The sequence below is a fragment of the Mirounga angustirostris genome, unplaced genomic scaffold, assembly GCF_029215605.1.
Source record: "Mirounga angustirostris isolate CCGP_5_RB_7025 unplaced genomic scaffold, mMirAng1.0.hap1 SCAF_5, whole genome shotgun sequence".
Lineage (NCBI taxonomy): Eukaryota > Metazoa > Chordata > Mammalia > Carnivora > Phocidae > Mirounga > Mirounga angustirostris.
Window position 1 is genome coordinate 51,145,496 of NW_026991713.1, and position 13,542 is coordinate 51,159,037.

Here is a 13,542-nt window from a genome sequence, read left to right on the forward strand (position 1 = left end):
TTCTGGATGTGCCTTATATAGTTTTGACTCTGGAATAACATATTAATAAAAAGAAAAATGAAAAACAAATGAACCTAACTGAATATCTTGTTGATAACACAAAAATACAGAAAAAAATTAAGAAGTTGCTTTAAATTACAGTATTATGACTGTACATCAATGGTGATTATATTCTAAGGGCAAATAGACCTGCAAAGAAATCTTAAATGTCAACAAGTAGCATTACTGTTATGATACTGATTTTTTTAATTCTTACGTACACTACAGGATGAAGCAAATAATTATGTTAATGTCAAAAGGAACCAAGATCTTTTCAGTGTGACAGAAAATACAAGTGTACAAATAAGTTAAGGTTTTTTAAATCCTGCAATATTATATTTAAATTGGAAATACTAGTATGAACTCATCTTTTTTTTTAAATGTCTCCAGACATTGTCAAATGTCTTTAATTTTCTTTTTTTTTAAGATTTTATTTATTTATTTGAGAGAAAGAGAGCACAAGTGGGGACAGGGGCACTATCTAGGAGAGGGCAGAGGAGAGGGAGAAGACTCCCTGCTGAGCAGGGAGCCCTGGGTGAGGGGGGAGTGGAGAGGCTTGATCCCAGGACCCTGAGATCATGACCTGAGCCAAATGCAGCCGCTTAACGGACTGAGCCACCCAGGTGCCCTCTTTTTTTTTTTTTTTTTTTTTTTCAAAAATACATACACAGTTGATCCTTGAACAAGGAACAAAGGGGAGTTAGGGGTGTAAACCTTCCCCCCCACACAGTGGAAAATTTGCAAATAAATTTTTTGTGTGTGTGCAAATAAATTTTGACCTTCCAAAAACCTTACTAATAGCCTACTATTCACCAGAACCCTTACCAGTAACATAGTCAATTAACTCGTATTTGGATGGGGCGCCTGGCTGGCTCAGTTCGTAGAGTATACGACTCTTGGTCCTGAGTTCCATGTTGAGTATAGAGCTTACTTTAAAAAAAAAATTAATTCCTGAAGTGCTTGGGCGGCTCAGTCGGTTGAGCGGGGACTCTTGGTTTTGGCTCAGGTATGATCTTGAGGTCTTGGGATCTGCTAGGCAGTGTTGGGGTCCATGCTCAGCCCAGAGTCTGCTTCAGATTCTCTCTCCTTCTCCCCCTCTGCTCCTCCCCCAGCCCATATGCTCTCTAAAATAAATAAATAAATAAAATCTTTTTAAAAATTAATTGCTATGCAAACTTTTGGGGCACCTGGCTGGCTCAGTTGGTAGACCATGTGACTCTTGATCTCAGTGTAGTGAGTTTGAGCCCCACATTGGGTGTAGATAGTACTTAAAAATAAAAAAAAATAGGGCGCCTGGGTGGCTCAGTTGGTTAAGCGACTGCCTTCGGCTCAGGTCATGATCCCGGAGTCCCTGGATCGAGTCCCGCATCGGGCTCCCTGCTCGGCAGGGAGTCTACTTCTCCCTCTGACCCTCCCCCCTCTCATGTGCTCTCTCTCTCATTCTCTTCTCTCAAATAAATAAATAAATAATCTTTAAAAATAAATAAAATTTAAAAAAATAATAAAAAAACACTTTGGTATGTTATATGTATTATATATGTATTCTTACAATAAAGCTAGAGAAAAAAATCTTAATCATACAGAAGAGAAAATGTATTTACAGTACTTCTCAAAAAAAAAATCCACTTATAAATGGACCCATGCAGTTCAAACCCATGTTGTTCAAGGGTCAACTGTATACCCACTAAGTAGGTTTAGAACTAAGGATAACCCAACAGTAATGAATACCTGCAGCACCCAGGTTGTGGTCTCCAAAAACCATTCCCTGCTAAAAAGAACCAGGGCTCCTTCGAAGTGTGACTGATTCTAGGTCTGAGCCAGAAAAAAGTGTAAGATGAGCCTGAACCATTTTGATGAGCTAAGGAAGTAAGGAAGTGCTCCAAGACTAATGGGGTCATGTCAAAAGGACATAAGAGCCACATGAATAGGCTACTATTGGCAAAAGATGGAAAATATTGAGCATCAAAAACAATGGCTGCTATTGATTGAAAAGTATTGAATATTTTTTAATTGCATTCCTAATGAGACTCTGAAAGAGCTAGAAAAGAAGTCATTCCTATGACTCTGGCATACTTATTTGGTAATCAGTAACTTCTGGGCTTTGTGAAGTAGCCCAGAATTTGAGGACAATGTCAGAATTGACACAACTCTAAGCATGAAATATACATTTCATATATAAGAATCTGTTACAATGAGATTATTAATCTGCAAAAGTAAACCTGGCTCAGACGGGATATATAAGCTACTCAGTCACACCTGCCCCACCAGAGGAAAAGTGCTTTGAAAAGGCTATACTCTGCCTCGTCACTTGAGAAGATGAACTCATTGTTTAACCTGGTCATGATTTACTGCTTGGCTTAGATTTCCCAACATTTTACACCAAGCTCAGGTACAAAAATCTATCCTTCATCAGCCTGATGATTTCATAGTTTCAGTACATGTTCATTTCTTTAGCTTTCTCTTAATTTTAATAAGATGTCCATTGACTATTCCAGCTTATCTCAGCTGTGCTGAGAACAATAACAGAAAGAGAACTGATGTTTGGCTTTGGCCAATTTTTTAGAGGGCACCAGAGGCCCCTGGGGGTGAAGATGGTGATTAACGGCCAGAATCAAAGGAAGAGAACTGCAAAGAGAGGGAAAATCCAAGAAAACAAGCTGGTGTCTGCATGCACAGTCTCGTCTTCCAGAGCTCTCGTCTACTCAAGCCTTAGAGGGTTTTGTGTTCTAACAAGAGAAGCTATTCACACTCCATTTCTAGCACTGGGCCAGCAGGAAAGACAGCCTCAGCAGCCAAGAGGAGGAGCAATGCTCTACAATAGTGCCTCTGAAGGGGAAAGGACATCCAGCTTCCACAGCTGGCTGACATATGCCACTCAGAACCGTCCCCCCGCCTCCCCCCGGCTCTGACTCCATGCTCACCAAGCAAACATTGAACATCATCTGACTTCCCATAGATTTTGCTGCAAAGGAGAGAATGTACAGACCAGTTAACAGCACAGTCAATACCCCTGAATTCGCTCAACTCTCAGGGAGCTGAGAAAATCGAATTTCTGGACCACCAAAGCAGAATCTAGACCCTAGATTGCCAAGCCACCTAGATGTGTCATGGCTGACAAAAAGCCCTCTCCTTGAAACTCTTCTTCAGGTACTTTTTTTGCCATTAGTAACAGAGGCTTGTTGATAAAAACCTCAGATTTATCACGAGGAAAAACTGACTCTTCAAAAAAAAAAAAAAGTCTGGGTGGCTCAGTCAGTTATGACTCTTGATCTCAGCTTAGATCTTGATCTCAGGGTTGTGAGTTAAAGCCCTGCACTGGGCTCCATGCTGGGTGTGGAGCCGACTTAAAAAAAAAGTTTCCTTGAAAACTTCCCATTCCCATTCTAAACTATGTAGAAATGGAAAACAGCAAAAAAAAAAAAAATTAAAAGTTTCTACTATTATACCAATAAGCAGTGAGGGAATTAAGTAATATTATTTTGTTTACATTGGAGAGGAAAGCCAAGATTGCCAACTTTTATAGCAAACAGATAATTAAACAAGCACTAAAATACAATGGTCTAAAAGCAGTCATGGCACAAGCCTAGTATTATACTTGTTGTATGACTCATAGTTTCTTGTTCATGTCTGGAATATTGTTTTCTAGAAGCAAAAGATGTCACCTGAAGTCAACTTGCAGCAGAAACAATGCCAGCATGAACTTTGCTTGAAGCTCTCGGGTGGTGAGATTTCCAGCCAAGGCCAACTTCACCTCCCTCTTTACTAATCAGGTGATCTTTGCTAATCAAATAACATTAGTGAATTCACAGTGGGGCAGACCATACCTTGGCCCAGTCCAGGGCACTTACAATTAAAACTGAATTTGGGGAAAGGCAGGCTTGGTGAACACTTCACACTGGCTGAGGCTCTTCCTTGGATTGCTGAGGGAACATCCTGCATGTCTCAGGCCCCGTGGGACATCCCCAGAGAGGGAAGTTGCCAGGCTGACCCAAGAAGTAGGGACCGCTGGGCTAGCCCTGCCCCTTCAGGCCCATGAGCTGGGAGTGAAGCTTCCTTGAGAGCAAACTCTCCCTTCAGTGGGAGAAGGGGGAAGAAGCCAGAAGGAACAGAGAGCCCAACTTAAGGAATAAAAGCTCTGTCCCAAGGGCTTCCAAATGGAAATCAGGTCTTGGACTCTTGTGATTTCCTAATGCTGTTTCACAGTAAAATCTTAAAATAAAAAGGGCCTACGTGCTTATCTTCAGGGACTGCACAGAACAAGTGGTGACAACTGCCAAGAGAAAAAGCCCAGGAAGCCTGCTTTGAGGTGAGAGAAAACCGGCGGGGAGCTGGCTTGCTCTGGGGAAATGGGCCTGGAGCTCCTCCTTCCAGCAGCAGAGGCCCCTGGCAGGTGTTCAGGACTGCGTGAGCCTCTGAGGGTCAGAAGAGGTCTCGGCAGAGGGCAGCTCTAGGGTGTCTCCCACTGGGCGGACAGTGGCTGCCACGTCTTTGCACTCCTGCTAATAAAAACGGCGGGGGTCTGGTGGCACAAAGCCACTAGGCTCCTCTCTGCTCTCCCCACAACTTTGGAAGGTTTGTGAGCAACTCCTGAATAGCAAAAATATCATCTCCCCTAAAGGGATGGTAACTGTGGCCGGAACTGTAGGAAGTTGGCCCTCTCCTCAGGGCTACCTAAAAGGAAGGCCGAAATAAGTAGCTCCCTCAACCCATTATCCAGGACGAAGCCCACACACTATGAGCTCATGGAGACAAGCTCAGTAACCATTTTCCCCTCAAGAAAGAGGCACAGAGGAAGAAGCAGGAAGAAACTGGGCGGGGGAAGAAAAACCTTACAATTATCTGACACATCACCTTTTTACATACATGGGAACATTTTCTTTTCTTTTTGTACGATTTTCTCCCCTCGGTCATAAAAACCGATTTCTCTATGTAAATACATGCATCCTTGAAGAGCATCAGGTGTGGCTTTTGTATTTGGTTTGCTTCAGAGAAAGGATTCTATCAAGCATGAAACAGAGAAGCTTTTAAATTCCAATACCAAATCAACTCAGCACCGCCTTCTGCCTCCTGAGAGTCCCTGCTAATGCTTTCCCAGGACCATTCCCTTTAATCAGATATTTTCAAGAACAAAACCACTCCTCACATTCCCCCCAAACACACCAAAATATTTTGGATGAAGTATTTTAAGAATAATCAGTTTTATCTACAGACCAGAAATTTTTAAATTAAAAACAGATATAATAATTTAATTCACAAGGGGAGTGGAAGTTCCATTTCAGAGTACCCTACTAGAAAGGTATTTAAAATCCTGCAGCAAGGTAGGTCCACATAACCTCAGATACACAGCTAACCCAAAATTTTAGAAACCATCATATTATTCCTCTAGGCCGGTTATTTTCCGTGAAGTATTTTCTTGCCTCAAAACAACTGAAGCTGATTTAATACTACTTAAGGTAGGTTTATGTTGACCATATAAAGACATCTTTCTATTTCTTTTGTTTACTTATTCATTCATGAAATAAACGTTTATTTGTCAATTGCTGTTGGAAAGGCATTATGCTATGGTCTGTGATAAATAAAAGTATGAATTTAGTACATTCTCTACCCTCAAGGAACTTACAGTTTACTGAAGGAGAGACAAAGTGGGTAGTGATAAGACAGTGTGAAAGGTTTAAAATACTACTATGTGAGGGGCACCTGGGGGGCTCAGTCAGTTAAGCCTCCGACTCTTGATTTCAGCTCAGGTCATGATCTCAGGGTCTTGAGATCAAGCCCAGCTTGGGCTCCACACTAGGCATGGAGTCTGCTTGGGATTCTCTCTCTCCCTCTCCCTCTGCCCCTCCCCTGCACTCGCTTGCTCTCTCCCTCTCTCTCCCTTTCTCTCTCTCAAAAAATAAAAAATAAAATAAAATACTATGTGAGTCCTTAAAGGGATAGCATTATCTTTACCTCCTCCTAAGGACTGCATATTCCAATGTTTTCCCAGGGCTTTATTTCATTGAGCTATTATATTTTAACTCAAAACAAGCCAAGGACAAAGCTCATCTCTGCTCTTATAATTATGGTATTTGGCTCTTTGCTTCCATATCAAGAGTGGAACTGAAGATTTACACCATTACTTTAGAAGATGAAATCATTGTTCAACCCCATCATGATTAACTACTTAGCTTAGCCTTCCCAACCTTTTGCGCCAAACCATTCTAAGATTCCTTTGACCCAGTCAAGGGATACGAAAGGGGAGAGTTTCTGATGCCTATTGATGCCAATTAGTGTGGCTTAGAAATATACGTTCATAGAGAAGAGAAGGGTCATGCCTTGGAAAAGAACATACTGAATTTTGGTGGTGAGAACAGAGAAGTATGGGAAGGAGAGATTAGAATGGACATTAATGTTGGCTTGGCTGGCCTGGGAGGCTCAGATCAAGCAGAGAGAAGATGCAGAATGTGCAGACGAATGAGGGAGTGTGGGAAAGCAGTCTCTGCACCTCGTGCGGCCCTCCAGGAGGCAGTGTGGTGTGTCACAGAAGCGCTGCCCCTGAAGACAGGGGGACAAGGTTAGAATTCTAACGCCCACACTCACTAGCTCAATGTCCATGAGCAAGTTAATTAATTCCTGGGTTTCAGTTTCCTCACCTTTAGAATCAATGATACCGATTTGCGTTCTTGTGAAAATGCAATGGCTTAACAAGTCAAGAGTCTAGCACATAGTGGTGCAAAGCAGGCACTCGATACATTTACATTTGGTGTCCTTTTTTTCTTAGTACTTGCTGTTACTGTTGTTACAGGATAAATGTTAAAACGGCCTGGTGTGCAGTCTACCTAGACTGCAGAGGACCCAGGACCGGATCCACAGGAGAGTCTAAGTGGCCAGAACACCTCACTGAGGTCCTCACCAGATGTTCCTCTTTTGCCTTCTTATCCTACTGCCCTCACTCACTTGATAGGAATATTGAGATTAGATTCATGTGTACTCCGAAGGACTGAATCAGAACTGCTACATGGGAGCTACAGGGAGGCAGGTATCAGCAAAATTAAAGAACACTCTAACCGTAATAAAACATAGAGCCTCAGGAGGTCTTAAATGCCCTGTCCTTTGCAGCCCCCAGGCTGCACACCCAGCGGTCAGGAGTGTAAAATGAGGTATGGTTCAACAATCAATACCAGTGAAATAGCTTCAATTTAACTGATATTCAGATTCGATTACTCTGTAAGAAGTCCTCGATCCAATATGTTTACCAACTGTGATGCATAGAGAATACAGTTTGGGGTGTTATATTTTCAGGTAAACTGAAATTTAAGCAAAAAAAGATCCTTTGGCTTTAGTCCTCATTAAGGATACTTTTAAAATATAATATTATACTTTCTTCATTTAAAAAGAATATTCAGAACAAACTGAATTTTTCTTTATTAAGAATCTTACATTAACTTTAGATCATTATTTTTTTATATGAGTCCAAGACAGGAATTAGAAAGGAATTCCAAATCATGTTAGGAACTACATTAAAAGGAAATTGCATATCCCCTGAATTACATGGGTGACAGATACTTGGGGGTAAAAGGAATTTTATGGTATATCAATCAACACAGTCCTCAGTGTAGCCTATCTGGTGATTTACATTCACTTTTACCTCTACCTTCATAAAGATTTAGGAATCCACCAGTGTATCCTTGGAAATGGTCATATATGTGGTCTAGCTTTCGAAAGTCAACCTAGTTTTGGTAATAGAGACAAATTCTTAAAGAAGCAGACAGCTCTTAATAAATACACTTTCTATGTGCTCCTTCTCCTCTAGAAGCAATACAAATGTGGCCTATTATACTCATGTACTTGATAGGGCAGTGCTGATGCCTTTAATTACCATTGTCTTTAGTCCCAGCTTACCACAGAGTGTCACTTGGCAGGATGTCAGACTGGCCTAATGCCAGAATCAACCAGATATGCCAGCTCCTAGGGAGGGAATAGATAATGTCTAGAAAACAGGAAAGTTACTTCTGGTTTCTCTAAATTTTAAACCTTCCTGATGCTTGGAAAAGTACCATGATGTATTTTAGAAAAATTCTAAATAGTTTTCTAGCACAGGGTTTGATACACCATAGGCACTCAGTAAATGCTGTGTTGTTTTTTTTTTTAATTGCCCCTATGACACACGAAGAATATCAGATCGTGATCCTGGATTAAACTTTTAAAAATGGTACCTGCATGAGCACCTGAATGGACATTTTTCCAAAGAAGACATACAGATGGCCAATGGACACATGAAAAGATGCTCAATATCACTCATCATCGGGGAAATGCAAATCACCTTACACCTGGCAGAATGGCTAAAATCAAGACAACAAGAAATAACAAGTGTTGGTGGAGATGTGGAGAAAAAGGAACCCTCATGCACTGTTGGTAGGAATGTAAGTTGGTACTGCCACTGTGGAAAACACTATGGAGGTTCCTTTAAAAATCAAAAATAGAAATACCATACAATCCAATAATTCCACTACTGGGTATTTACCCAAAGAAAACAAAAACACTAATTCAAAAAGATACAGGCATCTCTATGTTTACTGCACCATTATTTACAATAGCCAAGATATGGAAGCAATCTGAGGGCCCACTGATAGACAAATGAATAAGGAAGATGTGGTATAAATATACACTGGTCTATTACACAGCCATGGCGATCTTGCCATTTGCGACAACATGGATGGAACTAGAGGATATTATGCTAAATGAAATAAGTCAGGCAGAGAAAGACAAATACCATATGATTTTACTCATTTGTAGAATCTAAAAAACAAAATACATGAATAAACTAACAAAAAGCAAAATCAGGGGGCGCCTGGGTGGTTCAGTTGGTTAAGCGACTGCTTTCGGCTCAGGTCATGATCCTGGAGTCCCTGGATCGAGTCCCACATCGGGCTCCCTGCTCGGCAGGGAGCCTGCTTCTCCCTCTGACCCTCCCCCCTCTCATGTGCTCTCTCTCTCTCATTCTCTCTGTCTCAAATAAATAAATAAAAAATCTTTAAAAAAAAAAAAAAAAGCAAAATCAGAACAATAGAAAACTAATGGTTACCAGAAGGAAGGGGAAAAATGGATGAAGGAGAGTGAAAGATACAGGTTTCCAGTTACAGAATGAATAAGGCATGGGAATAAAAGGTTCAGCATAGGGCATATAGTCAATGATACTGTAATAGCATTGTGAGGTGACAGATGGTGGCTATATTTGTGATGAGCATAGCATAATGTACAAGAAGCTGAATCACTATGTTGTACACATGGAACTGATGTAATATTGTGAGCCAACTATACTCAAATAAAAATTTTAAATGATGAAATAAAAAAATAAAAATGGCACCTGCATATTGTGGTAATCACTTCACAATATATACATATATCAAATCATTGTGTTGTATACCTAAAACTAATACAATATTATATGTCAATTATTTCTCAATAAAAATAAATAATTTTTTACAAACAGTACCTGGCTTAACACGTATATTCCATATGACACACTTCTCCCAACCCCACAGCTGATTCATGTATGTCTTTGAATTATTTATAGGCTGATCTTTTCCTCTCAATAGATCATAAACTCCTTTGAGCGTAGGGACAAAGTCTTATTCATTGTTGTATCTCTCCCCTCCCCTGCCTGCAGCAAGCCTGGAACTCTGTACATATTTGGTACTCAGTACATGAGTGTTAAAAACAAATAACATCACAAATTCATCATGCCAAGAAGAGAGCCATACCTTCCCACTCATTGAAAAAGAGCTTTTTATTCAACTACAAGAGAAATAAGGAGATGTGTTTATAAACAGTTATTTTGACTGACATTTGTACAATGTACCAAAAAATCCACAAACACTATTCTTAGTCTCCCTGACAAGTTTCCAAAATATGTGATGCTCAAATGTCACATATTTGCTCTACTTATCAGGTGAAAGATGCTCTTGAAATGTTATATATAATGGAAGTCAGCATAAATATAGTAGCTAAAAAGCACAGACTCTAGAACCAGCTGCCTGGATTTGAAACCTGGCTCTACCACTCAGTAGCTGTGTAACTGGGGTAAATTCATCGTCTCAGTTTCCCCAACCACAAAATGGGACAATTAAAGTACCTACTTCATAGGAGTTATTCTAACGATCCAATGAAACAGGTAAAGCACCTGCTACATTGTATGGCCCACAGTAAGCTCTATATAAATATGACCTATTATATCATTAATATATAGTACAATGGGGGCACTTGGGTGGCTCAGTCGTTGAGCCTCAGACTCTTGATTTTGGTTCAGGTCATGATCTCAGGGTGGCAAGACTGAGCTCCACATTGTGCTCCCACTCAGAGGGGAATCTGGTTCTCTCCTTCTACCTCTCTCTCTGCCCCTCCCCCTGTTCAAGGGTGGATGCTCTCTCCAAAATAAATAAATAAATAAATCTTTAAATATATATAGTACAAAAGGTACTTTGACTGTCTTTTTTTTTAAGATTTTTTTTTTTTATTTATTTATTTATTTATTTATTTATTTGAGAGACACAGAGTAGGGGGAGGAGCAGAGGGAGTGGGACAAGCAGACTCTGCGTTGAGCCTGGAGCCCAAGGCAGGGCTCGATCCTACAACCCTGAAACCACAACCTGAGCCAAAATCAAGAGTTAGTCACTCAACCAACTGAGCCACCCAGGCACCCCAAGACTATCTTTTAAAGGAAAGACATTTTAAAGTAATACATCAATATTGCTATAGATTACAAACAATGCCACCAGCTCACTCTAGCTTCTTTGTTCTTTATTATGTCACTACCCATTTTGGAATACAGATTTTAGTGCAAAACTAGTCTAGAAAGCCCATAAAAAAGAACATTCATTTAAATTGACAAATTGCTCACATTTTTCATCATCCTGATTTTTTTAACATGTTGAGGAGAATTCACTTCAATGCAGACAAGCTAATCCTTCCCTGCTCTTCATAAATTAATAAAGCCCCAGGATTAATTACCCACAGCCACTTGCTCTGTGAGATCACCACAAGCAGGAAATCAATCTCTCCCAGCACAGTTTAAGTAAGCAATTTTCTTCTCAATCTTTCCATTCCACCAATATTGTAACTTTTTAAATAATACATGCCAAGTTTCTGAAATTTGGCTCAATAATTTTAAAGGGTTTCCCAAATGTAGGCCATCATTTATTAGAAAGTTCTGGTCTTTCAATAAATTCTGATTTGCAATATAAATAAGTTTTACGGTGTATTCCACATTCTTACATGTATTAACACTAATTCCTCAAGTTGAGGGTAGCAAAGACATCCTAGAAGGAGAAATAGCTTGCCCCCCAAAAAATCATTTTTATAAGTCTGTCAACTTCCCAGGACTATATTTTCTAAGGGAGATGCACAAAGAAAGAAGCAAGGATAAAAGGAGAAGAACAACTAATAACAACAACCCCTCGTACCAATTGTCTACTCTGAATCAGCACTAAGCTAGGTGCTTTAATGGTCTCATTTTAACCCAAAAAGGTAGATATTATCTTCCAAGATATGGGGAGGAAAAGGAAGTGTATGCATACATTATCAGGATAATTTTTTGCTAAGCATGGAAACAAATGACTGAAAGAAAAATACAATCCAATACTATTAATTCTGGGTGGTGGGATTATGGGAGCTTCCTGTATTTTTCCTTGTACTTTTCTGACTTTTTTTAATTCCCTAAGAAGGAACCAAGGAAGGAAGGAAAGAAGGAATAAACAAACAAACAAATCAAGAGATAAAATAACTTTCCAGAGGTCATACAAATAATAAGGGGTGAGGCTGGGATTTAAACACAGGTCTGTCTCACTCTAAAGCCACACTCTATCCGCTAAGCCAGTAAAATATAACCAGATATATTTTTTATCTGAGCAGGATCAAAAACATTTTAGAAGTTCTGAAAGACTTGTCCACAGCCCCATTTATGTTACCAAAAAGTGAATAAAATACCCATCATTTCCTCAAACTTCCCCTATTCTATTAACCTACTAAAACAAAATATGGGTAGAGGTAACAAAGGAGCTGCTTCCATAAGGTCAGTTTAGCTTAGCAGTGAACCAAAAAAAAAAAAAAAAATCCATGATGCCAGAGCAAACGAGGGAAGTTCTTTGGCTAGGATTACAGAAAACCAGCTGTATCTTTTATGACAACGTGGTGGGGCATGCAGGAGTTAATTAGTGCCCTCAGAGAGGTAGGCTTGGTGGAGATCCCCTGGGGCATGTCTTTCTGCATCAACTCACCCCACAATTCAGCCAAGGAAAATCTGGCCACCTTGAAGTTCCCCCAAAAAACTGCAGATATGAATTATCTCTAAAAATAATTTGCCAAATGTGAAACAGGAAACAGGAATCCGGTTTAATTAGCTGAGAAAGCAACAAACGAAAGACCCTCTCCATAGAGAGCAAATGGTAAATGATGCCGAGTCAGGGTATAATCAGTCTTGAATGACGCTCATGCCATTGTTGGTTCCCTCATGTGCAAGGAGCAGCTGTTGCAATTACTACATCTCGGAGTTAGGATAACATTTGAGATGATTCAAAAGAAATTGCCCATCTTTTAAAAATAAATGTGTTTGAGGGGCGCCTGGGTGGCTCAGTCGTTAAGCGTCTGCCTTCGGCTCAGGTCATGATCCCAGGGTCCTGGGATGGAGCCCCGCATCGGGCTCCCTGCTCCACGGGGAGCCTTCTTCTCTCTCTCCCACTTCTCCCTCTCCCGCTCCCCCTGCTTGTGTTCCCTCTCTCGCTGTGTCTCTCTCTGTCAAATAAATAAAATTTTTAAAAAAAAGTGTTTGAAAACTCTTGCACAATATCACACACGGTAGCAAAATCTCATTAACTACTTACTGATGCTGAAGACTTGATGCAGTGAGTCAACACTTCAGATGCTCCCTTGTGGTATGTCCAACACTTGCATTACAAAATTTGATGTACAATTTGATTCAAAATGAACTTTAGTCAAAAAGAAATGTTTAGGATGCTTCCACCATCCCACCTGACCTCATCCAGGTGAGATGGAACCACATAAAGGGATGCTATAGGCAGGAAATTCCTCTATGACTGACTCTTCTGGGAGGGAAAAATCAGATTAGGCCAGTGATGTGAGTTCACTCTCTACCTCCTAAGTCTTCTGGCTTCCTAACAGTAAGGACAATTGAGCTCTAAAATAGATTATGGAGTGGGGGCGCCGGCAGGGTGGCTCAGTCAATTAAGCGTCTGCCTTAGGCTCAGGTTGAGATCTCTGATCTTGGGTTCCTGGGATGGAGCCCCGCTTGCATCCCCTGCTCAGCGGGGAGTCTGCTTCTTCCTCTTCCTCTGCCCCTCTCCCTCCACTTGGGCTCTGTCTCTCGCTCTTTCTCGAATAAATAAATAAAATCTTTAAAATAAAATAAAACAGATTACTAGGGCCTAGCAGAAATGACTGTCAAGAAGTTTTCAGGGGAAGAAGTCCAAAGAATACTTAAGAACAATATTATCTCAGACTTAAGTCAAT

The 13,542-nt window shown here is 40.4% G+C and overlaps 1 protein-coding gene across 1 annotated transcript in view; it reads right to left on the reverse strand.

Moving 5' to 3' along the window:
• The window catches only part of TBC1D30 (TBC1 domain family member 30), an 81,244-nt gene that overhangs the window by 42,424 nt on the left and 25,278 nt on the right, over window positions 1-13,542 (reverse strand). The gene's annotated exons all lie outside the window — the stretch shown is intronic.